Here is a 13,458-nt window from a genome sequence, read left to right as displayed (position 1 = left end):
GATTGCTGTTTCAATCTCTTTCCTTGTGATTGGTCTGTTCAAATTGTCTGCCTCTTCTTGAGTGAGCTTTGGGAGATTGTAGGAGTCCAAGAATTTATCCATTTCCTCTAGGTTATCCATTCTGTTGGCATATAGTTTTTTGTAGTATTCTCTTATAATCTGTTGTATTTCTGCAGAGTCTGTTGTTATTTCTCCTCGCTCATTTCTGATTTTGTTTATTTGAGCTTTCTCCCTTTTTTTCTTTGTAAGTCTGGCTAGTGGTTTGTCAATTTTATTTATCTTCTCAAAAAACCAGCTCTTTGTCTCATTGATCCTTTCTACTGCCTTTTTCGTTTCAATAGTATTTATTTCTGCTCTGATTTTTATTATTTCTCTCCTTCTGCTGACTTTGGGCTTCATTTGTTCTTTTTTCTCTAGTTCAGTTAGGTGTGCTTTAAGGTTGCTTATTTGGGATTTTTCTTGTTTGTTAAGATGTGCCTGTATTGCGATGAATTTTCCTCTTAATACAGCTTTTGCTGTATCCCATATGAGTTGGTATGGCATGCTATCATTTTCATTTGTTTCCAGGTATTTTTTTATTTCTTCTCTAATTTCTTCAATGATCCATTGCTTGTTCAGGAGTGTGTTGTTTAGTCTCCACATCTTTGTGCCTTTCTCAGCTTTTTTCTTGCAATTAATTTCTAGCCTTATAGCACTATGATCTGAGAAGATGCTTGTTATTATTTCAATTTTTTTAAATTTGTAGAGGCTTGCCTTGTTTCCCAACATATGGTATATCCTAGAGAATGTTCCATGTGCACTTGAGAAGAATGTGTATTCAGCTCTTTCAGGGTGGAGTGATCTATATATGTCTATTAAGTCCAATTGTTTTAGTTTTTCATTCAGCTCCACTATTTCCTTGTTGATTTTCTGTCTGGATGATCTGTCCATTGATGTGAATGGGGTGTTGAGGTCCCCTACTATTATTGTGTTGTTTTTAACATCTTCCTTTAGGTCTGTTAATAGTTGCTTTATGAATCTTGGTGCTCCTGTGTTGGGTGCATAGATATTTATAAGCGTTATTTCTTCTTGATGAAGTGTCCCTTTGATCATTATATATTGTCCCTCTGTGTCTCTCTTTACCTGTCTTATTTTGAAATCCACTTGGTCTGATATGAGAATTGCAACACCTGCCTTTTTTCCCTTGCTATTTGCTTGAAGTATTGTCCTCCACCCCTTCACCCAGTCTGTGTTTGTCCTTGGGGCTGAGGTGTGTTTCCTGGAGGCAACAAATTGTTGGATCGTGTTTTTTAATCCATTTTGCCACTCTGTGTCTTTTTATTGGAGAGTTCAATCCATTCACATTGAGAGTGATTATTGATGCATGTGGACTTAATGCTGTCAATCTGTCGCTCATTATCTTGTTTTCCTGTGTTTCTTTTCCTGTGTACTTTAGACTACCCATTTAATACTGCAATTTCTTATGCTGGGTTTCTTAGATTTTTCCTTATCTATGATTTGTGACTCTGTTCTGTACTTTATTTTAGTGTCTACCTTGAAGTTTGTATTTAGAATGTCGTGTATAATATAGTCTATTCTCTGGTGGTCTCTTACCTACTTGACCAATACTGATTTAGACCCTTTGCTCTTCCCCTCCTAAATAATTATTTTCATTTTTTATTCCAACTCGTCTTATTAATTTGTAGTTAGAGTGCTAAGATCGTCCTTGTTTTGGTAGTTTCCTTACTTTTACCCTAATGCTATAATTGAATATTTGTTATCCTGTTCTGGTTCTATCCATTGGTCTCCCTAGTCTGTGGATTGTGTCCCCTTTCTCCCTTTTTTCTTTTTTCAAGTATGAGAGCCTTCTTGAGGATTTCTTGTAATGGAGGGCTTTTAGTTACAAATTTCCTTAACTTTTGTTTGTCTGGAAAAGATTTAATTTCTCCCTCATATCTGAAGGAAATTCTTGCTGGATAGAGTATTCTTGGCTGAAGGTTTTTATCCTTTAAAGTTTTGAATATATCACTCCATTCTCTCCTAGCTTGTAGGGTTTCTGTAGAGAAATCTGCTGACAGTCTGATAGGGGCTCCTTTATAGGTTATTCTCTTTTTTTTCCTTACTTCCCTGAGTATTCTCTCCTTATCATTCCTATTTGCCAACTTTACTACTATGTGCCTTGTGGTAGGTCTTTTTACATTGACAAATCTAGGAGATCTAAAACTCTCCTCTACACACATTTCTCCGTTGATCCCTAGATTTGGGAAGTTCTCTTCAATAATTTCGTTAAGCACACTTTCTGCTCCATTTTCCTTTTCCATATTCTCGGGAATTCCTATGATCCTTATGTTCTTACTCCTCATTGAATCCATTATCTCTCAGAGATTTTCCTCATTTTTTTAAATTCTTAATTCTCTTTCTTCCTCTGTCTGGCGCCATTCAGCCTGTCTGTCCTCGATGATGCTAATTTTCTCCTCTATGTTGTCTACATGGGCATTCAGGGAATCTGTATTCTGTTTTATCTGGTCCATTGTGTTTTTCATCTCAAGTAATTCTGTTTGATTCTTCTTTATGATTTCAATCTCTTTTGTGAAGTAACTCCAGAACTCGGCTTGTTTCTCTATCTTTCTCTCTACCTCATTGAGTTTTTTTATTATAACTGCTCTGAATTCATTATCACTTAGTTTACCTAATTCCAAGTCCTCAGGACTTAATTCTGTGTTTTTATTGTTTTCCTTCTGGTCTGGGGCTTTTATAAATTGCTGGATGGTAGAGGAGCGGTTTTTCTCATGGTGGTAGAATTCAGTTGCAGTTACAGCCTGTCGCCACTAGATGGGGGTCGAGAGCGGCGTGTTAGCTCTCCGCCTTGGGGCAAGATGGCTGCGCCCACTGGCTTTGCTGGGGGTGAGGGGCTGTTACTCGCATGCACAGGTCTGGGTTCAGATCAGTTCTCTTCTCTGGTCTCCCAAGGCCCTTGATTTGTGGGGTCCCCGCAGACGGAAGCTTTCCCCCCGTCAGCGGGTCTCCACTGAATCAGCGGCAGGAGTCCTGGATGATCCCCCGGTCGCGTGGCCCCTCCCCTGTTCCTTCCCGACCCTCGCCACAGCGATCGCAGACTCTAGGGGAGGGAGCGATGTTCTCTCCTACCATTCCAGCGCCTCCGAAGGTGTAAGCAAGGTTATGATCTCCACCTTCTTGGTATTGTAGGTCTCTAACGAGCTGGCATTATGTTTATTCTCTGAAATTCAGTTCTTCCAATCTTTTGTTGTATTTTGGAGGGGAGAGAATCCCAGGTCAGCTCACCCTGCCATTTTGCTCCGCCCACTTCACCCTATCTTTTCTTCTAGAAGTTTCATGGTTTCAGGTCTTACATTCAAGTCTTTAATCTGTTTTGAGTTAATTTTTGTGTATGGTGTAAGATAATGGTCTACTTTCATTCTTCTGCATATGGCTGTCCAGTTATCCCACCATTTACTGAAGAGAATTTCCCTTTTCCATTGTATGTTCTTGGCTCCCTTGTTGAAATTTAGATGTCCGTAGATGCGTGGGTTTATTTCTGGGCTCTCAGTTCTGTTCCATTGATCTGTGTGTCTGTTTTTGTGCCAGTACCATGCTGCTTTGATTGCTATAGCTTTGTAGTATATTTTGAAATCAGGGAGTGTGATACTTCCAGCTTTGTTCTTTTTTCTCTGGATTCCTTTGGCTATTAGGGATTTTTTGTTGTTCCATACAAATTTTGGGATTCTTTGTTCTATTTCTGCAAAAAGTGTTGTTGGAACTTTGATAGGGATTGCATTGAATCTGTAGATTGCTTTAGGGACTATGGACATTTTAACTATGTTAATTCTTCCAATCCAAGAGCATGGACTATCTTTCCACTTCTTTGTGTCTTCTTGACAATGTTTTATAGTTTTCAGTGTACAGGTCTTTCACCTCTTTGGTTAAGTTTATTCCTTAAAAAAAGAAAAGGAAGTTTCATTCTTTTTGTTGCAGTTGTAAATGAGATTGTATTCTTAATTTCTCTTTCTGCTACTTCATTGTTAGTGTATAGAAATGCAACTGACTTTTGTATGTTCATTTTGTATCCTACAACTTTACCATATTCATTTATTATTTCTAAAAGTTTTTTTGTGGATTTTTTAGGGCTTTCTATATATAAAAGTATGTCATCTGAAAATAGTGATAGTTTCACTTAGTTCTTTCCAATTTGGATCCCTTTTATTTCTTTTTCTTGCCTGGTTGCTCTGGCTAGGACTTCCAATACTATGTTAAATAAGAGTGGGGAAAGTGGGCATCCTTGTCTGATTCCTGTTCTTAGAGGGATAGCGTTCAGTTTTTCTCCATTAAGAATGATATTAACTGTAGTTTGTCATATATGGCCTTTATTATATTGAGGTACTTTCCTTCCCTACCCATTTTATTCAGGATTTTTATCATAAATGGATGTTGTATCTTGTCAAATGCTGTCTCCGCATCTATTGAGACGATCATGTGATTTTTATTCTTCATTTTTAATGTTAATATGGTGTATCACATTGATTGATTGTGGATGTTGAGCCATCCCTGCATCCCTGGAATAAATCCCACTTGATCATGGTGTATGATCTTTTTAATGTATTGTTGTATTCAATTCTCTAGTGTGTTGTTGAGGATTTTTGTATATCGGCCTGTAATTTTCTTTTTTTGTGTTGTCTTTGTCTGGCTTTGGTATCAGGGGAATGTTGGCTTTGTAGAATGAGTTAGGAAGCTTCCCCTCCTCTTCAATTTTTTGAAAGAGTTTGAGAAGATAATATATTAAGTTTTCTTTGAATGTTTGCTAGAATTCACCAGGGAAGCCATCTGGTCCTGGACTTTTATTTTTTTGGGAGGTTTTTAATTGCTGTTTCAATCTCCTTATTGGTGATTGGTCTGTTCAAATTCTAATTTTTTCTTGATTCAGTTTTGGAAGGTTGTCTAATTCTAAGAATTTGTCCACTTCTTCTAGATTATCCAATTTGTTGGTGCAGAGCTTTTCATTATATTCTTTTATAATCTTTTGTATTTCTGAGGTGTCTGTTGTAACTTCTCTTTTATTTCTGATTTTATTTATTTGAGTTTTCTCTCTTTTTTTCGTGGTAAGTCTAGCAAAATGCTTGTCAATTTTGTTTCTCTCTTCAAAGAATCAGCTTTTAGTTTCATTGATTTTTTCTATTGCTTTTTTAGTCTCTATTTCATTTCTTCTTTTTTTAAAAAAAATTTCTTTTTCTATTTCCTTTATTTCTGCTCTGATTTTTATTATTTCCTTCCTTCTACTGATTTTAGGCTTTTTTTGTTCTTCTTTTTCCACTTCCTTTAGGTATGCTGTTAGATTGTTTATTTGAGATTTTTCTTCTTTGTTGAGGAAGGCTGTATTGCTATAAACTTCCCTCTTAGAATTGCTTTTGTTGTATCCCAAAAATTTTGGCATGTTGTATTTTCATTTTCATTTGTTTCCAGGTATTTTTTGATTTCTCCTTTGATTTCTTTGTTGACTCAATAATTGTTCAGTAGCATTTTGTTTAATGTCCACATATTTGTGGCTTTTCTGGTTTTATTCCTGTAGTTGATTTCTAGTTTCATACTGTTGTGGTCGGAAAAGATGCTTGGTATTATTTCAGTCTTCTTAAATTTATTGAGACTTGTTTTTGGCCTAATATGCAACCAATCCTGGAGAATGTTCCATGTGCATTTGAAAAGAATGCATATTCTGTGGTTTTTGGATGGAATGTTCTGTATATAGCTACTAAGTCCAATTGGTCTAATGCATCATTTAAGGCCAATATTTCCGTATTGAACTTCCGTTTGGATGATTTATCCATTGGTGTAAATGGAGTGTTAAAGTCCCCTACTATTATTGTGTTGCTGTCTATTTATCTTTTTACATCTGTTAATAATTGCTTTATATATTTATGTGTTCCTATGTTGGGTGCATAGATATTTACAAGTGTTATATTCTCTTGTTGGACTGTTCCTTTTATCATTATGTAGTGCCTTTCTTTATCTCTTGTTACAGTTTTTGTTTTAAAGTCTATTTTGTCTGATATATGTATTACTATCCCAGCTTTATTTTCATTGCCATTTGCATGCAGTATCTTTTCCCATCCCTTCACTTTCAGTTTGTGAGTATCTTTAGGTCTGAAGTGTGTTTCTTGTATGCAGCATATATATGGGTCTTGTTTTTTATCCAGTCGGCCACTCCACGCCTTTTGATTGGACCATTTAGACCTTTGACATTTAAAGTAGCTATTGATAAGAATGCACTTATTGCCATTTTGTTGCTTTTTTGAGGTTTTAGTAGTTCTTCTCTGTTCCTTTGTTCTCTTGCTCTCTTCCCTTGTGGTTTTATGGCTTTCTTTAGTATTATGTTTAGGTTACTTTCTCTTAATTTTTTGTGTATTTATTATAGGTTTCTGGTTTCTGATTATCATGAGCTTCATATATAATAACCTATGTATATAGCAAACTATACTAAGTTGATGGTCTCTTCAGTTTGACCTCTTGCTAAAAGCTGTACTCTTTTACTCCCCTCCTCCCACATTTTTGTTTTTGATATCATATCTAACCTCTTTGTGTGTGTGTGTAACTATTACCCTCTTATCATGGAAATAGATAATTTCTGTTCTTTTGTCTTTTGACCTTCATATTAGCTTCATAGGTGGTTGATCTGTTACTTTTATCGTATATTTACCTTTACCAGTGATTTTATTCCTTTTTTTAAAAAATGATTTTCTTGGGCCGGCCCTGTGACCAAGTTGTTAAGTTCGTGCACTCTGCTTCAGTGGCCCAGGGTTTCACCAGTTCGGATTCTGGGTGTGGACATGGCACTGCTCGTTAGGTCATGTTGAGGCAGCATCCCACATGTCACAACTAGAGGAACCTACAACTAAAAAATATACAACTATGTACTGGGGGGATTTGGGGAGAAAAACCAGGAAAAAAAAAGATTGGCAACAGTTGTTAGCTCAGGTGGCAATATTAAAAAAAAAATTAAAAAAGAAAGATTTTCTTATTCCTATTTGTGGTCTTCTCTTTTCCACTTAAATAAGTCCCTTTAGCATTTTTTGTAAAGCTGGTTTCTTGGTGATACACTCCTTTAGTTTTAGCTTGTCTGGGAAACTCTTTATCTCTCTTTCCATTCTGAATGGTAACCTTGCTGGGTAGAGTATTCTTGGCTGTAGGTTTTTTCCTTTCAGTGCCTTAAATATATCGTGCCACTACCTTCCAACCTGTACGGTTTCTGCTGAGAAATCAGCTGATAGCCTTATGGGGTTTCCTTTGTATGTCACTTGTTGCCTTTCTCTTGTGGCTTTTAGGATTTTCTCTTTATCTTTAATTCTTGACATTTTAATTATAATGTGTCTTGGTGTGGGTATCTCTGGGTTTATCTTGTTTGGTGCTTTCTGTGCTTCCTGTACCTGGATGTCTGTCTCCTTCCTTAGGTTAAGGAAAGTTTTCAGCTATTATTTCTTCAAATAGATTTTCTGTCCCTTTTTTTTCCTTCTTCTCCTCAAAGCCCCCCAGTACATAGTTGTATATTCTAGTTGTAGGTCCTTCTGGTTATGCTATGTGGGATACTGCCTCAGCATGGCTTGATGAGTGGTGCCATGTCTGTGCCCAGGATCCAAACCAGTAAAACCCTGGGCTGCCAAAGTGAAGCGTGTGAACTTAACCACTTGGACATGAGACTGGCCCTTTCTCTGCCCCTTTGTCTCTCTCTTCTCCTTCTGGGAAGCCTATAACATGGATGTAAGCATGCTTGATGTTGTCCCAGAGATCCCTTAGACGTCCTCGTTCTTTTTAATTCTTTTTTCTTTTATCTGTTCAGCTTGGGTGATTTCCTCTAGTCTTTCATTCAGCTCACTGATCTGTTCTTCTGTATCATCTACTCTGCTACTGAGTTCCTCTAGATAATTTTTCACTTCTGGTATGGTATTCTTCATTTCTGATTGGTTGTTTTATATAGTTTCCAATTCTTCATTGAAGTTCTCACTGAGTTCATCCATTCTTCTCCCAAGATCAGTGAGCATCCTTATGACTATTTGTTTGAACTCTTTGTCAGAAACAGAACTACTTCTGTTTCATTTAGTTCTTTTTCTGGGGTTTTGTCATGTTTCCTCACTTGGAATGTATTCCTTTGTCTCCTCATTTTTCCTCTTTCTCTGTGCTTATATCTATGAATTAGGTAGGTCAGCCACATCTCCTGATCTTGGAAAGGTGGCCTTACATAAGAGATCCCTTATGAGGCCCAGCAGTGTGCTTCCCTCTTGTCACCAGTTCCAAATGTTCTGGGAGTGACCCCTGTGTGGGCTACATGTGTCCTTCTGTTATGGCAGGGTTGTTCTTGCTTTAGGTGCCCAGGGAGGTTACGCTGTCCCCCTGGCTGCCTGGTTGTGTTGCTCAATTATTTGTGGCTGCTATGGTCCTTTCAGTCACTTTATGGTGCCCCAGCACCATTGGCTGAAAGGTCTAATAGCACATTCCTGTTGCAGCCTTTCTGTTAAGTGACTAGGCCCCCAGTATGGCTGGTTGCTATAGCAGCTTACAATTGCTCTGGGCCTCTGGCCTGCAAGGCTGTTGTCAGTCCTCTCAGGGTTGCAGTGAGTGGGGCTGGCCCCAGGCATGGGAGCACCCAATTGTTTCAGGCTTTGGAAGGTGGGGCTCATACCCTATGTGGCTTTTTGAGAAGCACAAGTCTGCTGCAGCTGTCAGGCCTCACCGTCCACAGGGCCACACACTCCATCAACACAGTCCTGCCCCATGCGTGCACCCTGACCCACTGAAGTGGACCCAGCTTCCCCCCTTCGGGGGACCCACACATGCCACCAATGCAGGTCCACCCCTTGAGCGTGTCCTTCCCTGCCAGGGTGGACCCACTTGCCTGGTTGCAGAGGTTCTAGGTACCCCACCTACATGGGCCCACAAGTTGTCCGAGGGCTTGCTGTTGGGTGGGGCCAGTCCCTAGGGTGGGCTGCCTGCACTGGCTGAGCTGGATTAAATTGGTGCTTTAGTGGGTGGGGCGTCTGCCAGGGTCTCTATCAGCATGCCTACACTAGGTCATAATAATGGCTTTTGCCAATGTCTCAGTCCCTGGAAAGGTCTCACCTCTCACTGAGATGTGTCTGGAGCTTACCAGGTGAGTCTCTTTTCACCAAAGGACTGTGTACCTTTCTGCTGATTTTAGGTTGCTTTCTGAAATGAGTGAATTTGTGTGTAGGCCCTTTAAGAGCAGGCTTTTCTTCCCTATGTCTGATAGCTTATCTGGCGGTATTCCTCATTGTAGTTAATAGCCAGCAAGGCCAGGTATCATGACACTTGTCCTGCTTATGCTGAATCCAAAAGCTGCTTATTGTGGTAATGCTCACCTGCTCAGATCCCTCACTCCTCCAGGGAGGGCTTTGTACCTTAAGGTTGTTCCCGGCCTGCTATGAAGTGCTCTGGCTCAAGGGTGGGTTTTTTCTCTCCAGAAAGGAATTTCTGCCTCTTTCATCTCGGTCAGCACTGTCCCTTATTGTCGGGGTTCTTTTTATCCAGTTTTCAGTTCTCTCTTAGGGATAATTGTTACACAAATACTTGTAAGTTTGTTGTGTCCATGGGAAGAGGTGAGCCCAGAGTCCGCCTACACTGCCATCTTGACACCATCCCCCCAGAAGTTTCTTTTTATTTTGAATAATCTCAGTTTCTTTTAGTCCAAGCTTGCTGTGATTTCATCAATATAACTATCTTTAAAACTTTGGACTTTCTGTATGTCTTATTGGAGTTTACTCCATGTTCCAAATGCTACCTCCATAATTCTTTTTCATTTGGGCCTGTCAGGCTGCTATGGCACAACACTCTTAAGATTCTTAGAGGCCCTTTTGTCTAAATGAGAGGATTTACTAAGCATTGCATTATATCTCTCTGAGGTCTTGACAAAGGATCTTAGAGCCACATTTTTGGGTTGATCTTTACCAAGGTCATTTGCTAGCTGGACAGACTGGGGATGAGAAATTGTTTTGTTTTACAACCCAGGAAGTCTTAGTCCCTCTATATTTCCTCTAAATTCTGCTTGCAAACAAATACCTTATTATATGCAGCTAGAAGCACTTAAAAGATGCTTTCAACATACTGTCTAAAGATCTCCTTAGCCAAGACCCCAAGTGCATTAGATACATTTTCTGTCTTCCAAATTACTATAGGCATTTGTTTTGCCAATTGTTTCATTGCTACATAACACAGGTAACCACATTCCCAGGCTTCAGTAGCAATTTTCTTAGCACTTTTCCTAGGCTAGACCTGGCATCTTCACATGGTAGTCTCAGGTCAACATTCTAAGAGGGTGAGAACAAATACTGTAAGGCTTCTTGATGCCTAGTTTTAGAAGTCACACAATGCCATTTCCAACATATTCTATTTGTCAAAGCAAGTCACAAAGTGATGCCCATTCAACGAGTGGGGAAATAGACTCCACCTTTTGATGCTCTGGAGAAGTGGTAAAGTCATATTGCAAAATGGCGAGAATAAAAAGGGTGGGAATAATTACTGTGGCCATCTTTGCCCACAAAACTACCACACCAAAGCTAGTGTGAGATAGAGAATAACATACTTTCAGACATAAAATTTCTCAAAAATTTATCTTTTCTCAGGAAGCTACTGGGGCATGTATTTATAAAAATTGAGAGTGTAAAGCAAGAAAGAATAAGACAAGTGATCTGGGAATCAATGGCTCCCACAGAAGACAGAAACCAAGGAAATCTCCCGGAGGATAGGCCTGAGAGAGCCATATTCCAAATTGAAGAAAGAGGATGGAAGACTCCCAGAGGAATGTCTCCAAGAAGGATGTCTTGGTGGAAAATATAGCACTGATCAACTATTTGAGAGTAGTGAGAGAGGAATTTTCAGAGCTGTGGCAGGATGTGAAAAGATCTAACCAGTTGTTTAAGAAAAAAATACATAACTGAAAAAAAAATGGAGGCAGATATTAACTTCAGGAAAAACAAAAAGTTGCACAAGAAAGGCCATGTAATCATGTGCGATACTTGGGACAAAAGTAAATGATATTAACACAATCATCATTTAAAAATCACTGAATAAGAATTTAACTAAAATTGTGATAAAACTATACTGGGAAGATAGGGAAAGGGAAGTGGTCTGCAGTGAAGCTAAAATCCTTATATAGCATGAAGGAAAATTAGTGTATTGCCTAAAATCCACAGCTCAAAGCATAAGTGTGTACTTAGATTATTTAGAAATGAGTGCCTCTCGGAAGTGAGGTGGAGTGGGGGTTGTAAAATAGGGGGCTGATTTTCCTCTTATTAGTTTTTATTACTCTTGACCTTTTAAACTAAGAGAAAGTATAATGTTACTAAAAAAGAATGATTTCAAAAAATAGGTTAAAAAAACACATTGGCTGTTAATCAGAGAAAAAAATTATTGCTAACAGCAGTTTCAAGGGAGTTGTCAGGGTAAAAATCCTTAAAACAGAATTAAGGATAACCTATGTGATTAAAAATTTTAAACGTTGCATTTTAGATGCCAGTCACTATTTGAAGTCTTAAGACCAAAATTGAGTAAGGCAAATTCCAAGTCCGAAAGTCTTATAGTTTAGTAGGGTAGGCATAGAGGTAAGCAAGTATTGACAATGCAACATGAAAAGTGGTACAATAGGGACGTGTAGAAAGTAATTTGAGACCAGAGAGGAAAGAGAGACAGAGACGATCCTCGTTTTGGGTGGAGTCGGAGATGGCTCTCTAGAAGAGTGGACCTTAGAAATGAGTGTTGATGGATAAGTGAGTTCTGCTGGCCAACTAGACAGGGAAGAACATTTCAAGTAGAGAAGTTCACCATGAAAAATCTAAGCACGTTTGAGAAAGGGTAATAAGTTCAGCGTGGCTTGAAACAGGGTGTGAAGTGGGGGATTGACCAGAAATGAGCCTGGAGTGCTAGACTGGGGCAGATCTTAGAGGGCCTTGTGAATCATGCTAAGGGAGTTGGCATGTAAGGATTTTACCCTAAGATGTGACACACCAAATGCACATCTTAGCATGATCAGAGGCTCTGGGGAAGCCAGCGGGGGAATAAATGCAGGATGCGAGACTAGGGAAGGGAGACTCATTAGAAGCCTAGGATAGGAAGTGAGGGCTAGACAGGAGGAGAGAGTTGAGAAATATTTCAGAAGCTGATTCAGTGACAGGTCCTAGTGGCCAATCGAAAGACACAGGATTCAAAGATAACTCTGATGTTCACTCATTGATCAGATATTTATTGTGTACTTTTTCTGTGCTAGGCACTCTGCCAGGCACTGAGGTGTTTTGGGTTGAATAGAGCATGCTCCCTGCCCTAGAGGAGCTTTCATTTAGTGGAAACAGAGAATAAATGAGCAGTAAGTGTAGCTGTGATGCTTTATTCTCAAGAGGAGAAGGGAGCCCAGAGGTACTTGAGAAGAAGCTGCCAAAGAGGAAGAAGGCAAACCCAGAGTGCCTAGAACTATCGAGGCTGAGAGGAAGAGAGTTTGGGAAAGGAGTGGTCCATGGTGACAGATGCTGCCAAGCAAATGGGTAGCAGGGCTGAGGTGTCCCCTGGATGAGGCAGTTAGGATAGCATTAATGATCTCAGAACAGCAGAGAGGGTTGCTCACCAGATGTCTTAGGGTGTGGAGCAAAGAGATGGTGAAGATGCTGAAAGATGAATGTAGATTTCTCTTTCAGAAGCTGGTCAGGAAGTGAGGAAGAGATAAACCAGTGAGAGACTTCATAAAGATGTAGCTTTTAAGATGGAAAACCCTTGAGTATTTATTCTTATCAAGCCCAGCTGTTTAACTTGTGGAGCCCAGTACACAATGAAAATTCAAGGCCTCTTGTTAAAAACTTAGTGAGTCTTAAGACAGCAACAGCAGAGCATGAAACCGGTGTGGACCCTTTTAAGTGCAGGGCCCTGTGTGGCTGCACAGGGTGCACGCCAGGAAGCCAGCCCTGAATCTCAGGGGAAGGAGCCCAGGGAGGAAGCAAGAAGAGGACCGGATCAGTGACAGAGCCTGGCCTTAGAGCAATCGAGAAGGGCGGGACTCAGGCTCCAGATGGAGGTAGAGTCTTGAGCATGAGGAAAAACAGGTCTTTGGTCATCTCCTGAGATGAAGGAGATGGAGGATGGAGATGGAAGATGGACAGGAGGCGGTGCTGGAAGGGGAGGACTTCCTGCCAGAGAGATGATTTTCTTCATGGAATAATCTGTAGGTAGAAGAAAGCGGCAGAAGTTTACGGCAATATGAGGAGAGCGGGAGACCACAGGAGCGCTGGGAACCTGGGGGGCGGGAAATGGGTCAGTGGGAGTGGCCCCACGGCCAGCAGGCACTTGGGAGATGGGGCTGGAGCAAGCCAGGGACCCGCTGGACAGGTGAGGCGCCTGAGATGATGGGCTGGGATTCATGCTGGGTCAGCAATAAGAAATGGGGTGGCCAGAAGGACTGGAGGGCTCTCTCACTGCCGA

The sequence above is a fragment of the Equus asinus genome, chromosome 7 (genome assembly GCF_041296235.1).
Source record: "Equus asinus isolate D_3611 breed Donkey chromosome 7, EquAss-T2T_v2, whole genome shotgun sequence".
NCBI lineage: Eukaryota > Metazoa > Chordata > Mammalia > Perissodactyla > Equidae > Equus > Equus asinus.
This window is presented reverse-complemented; position numbering follows the sequence as displayed.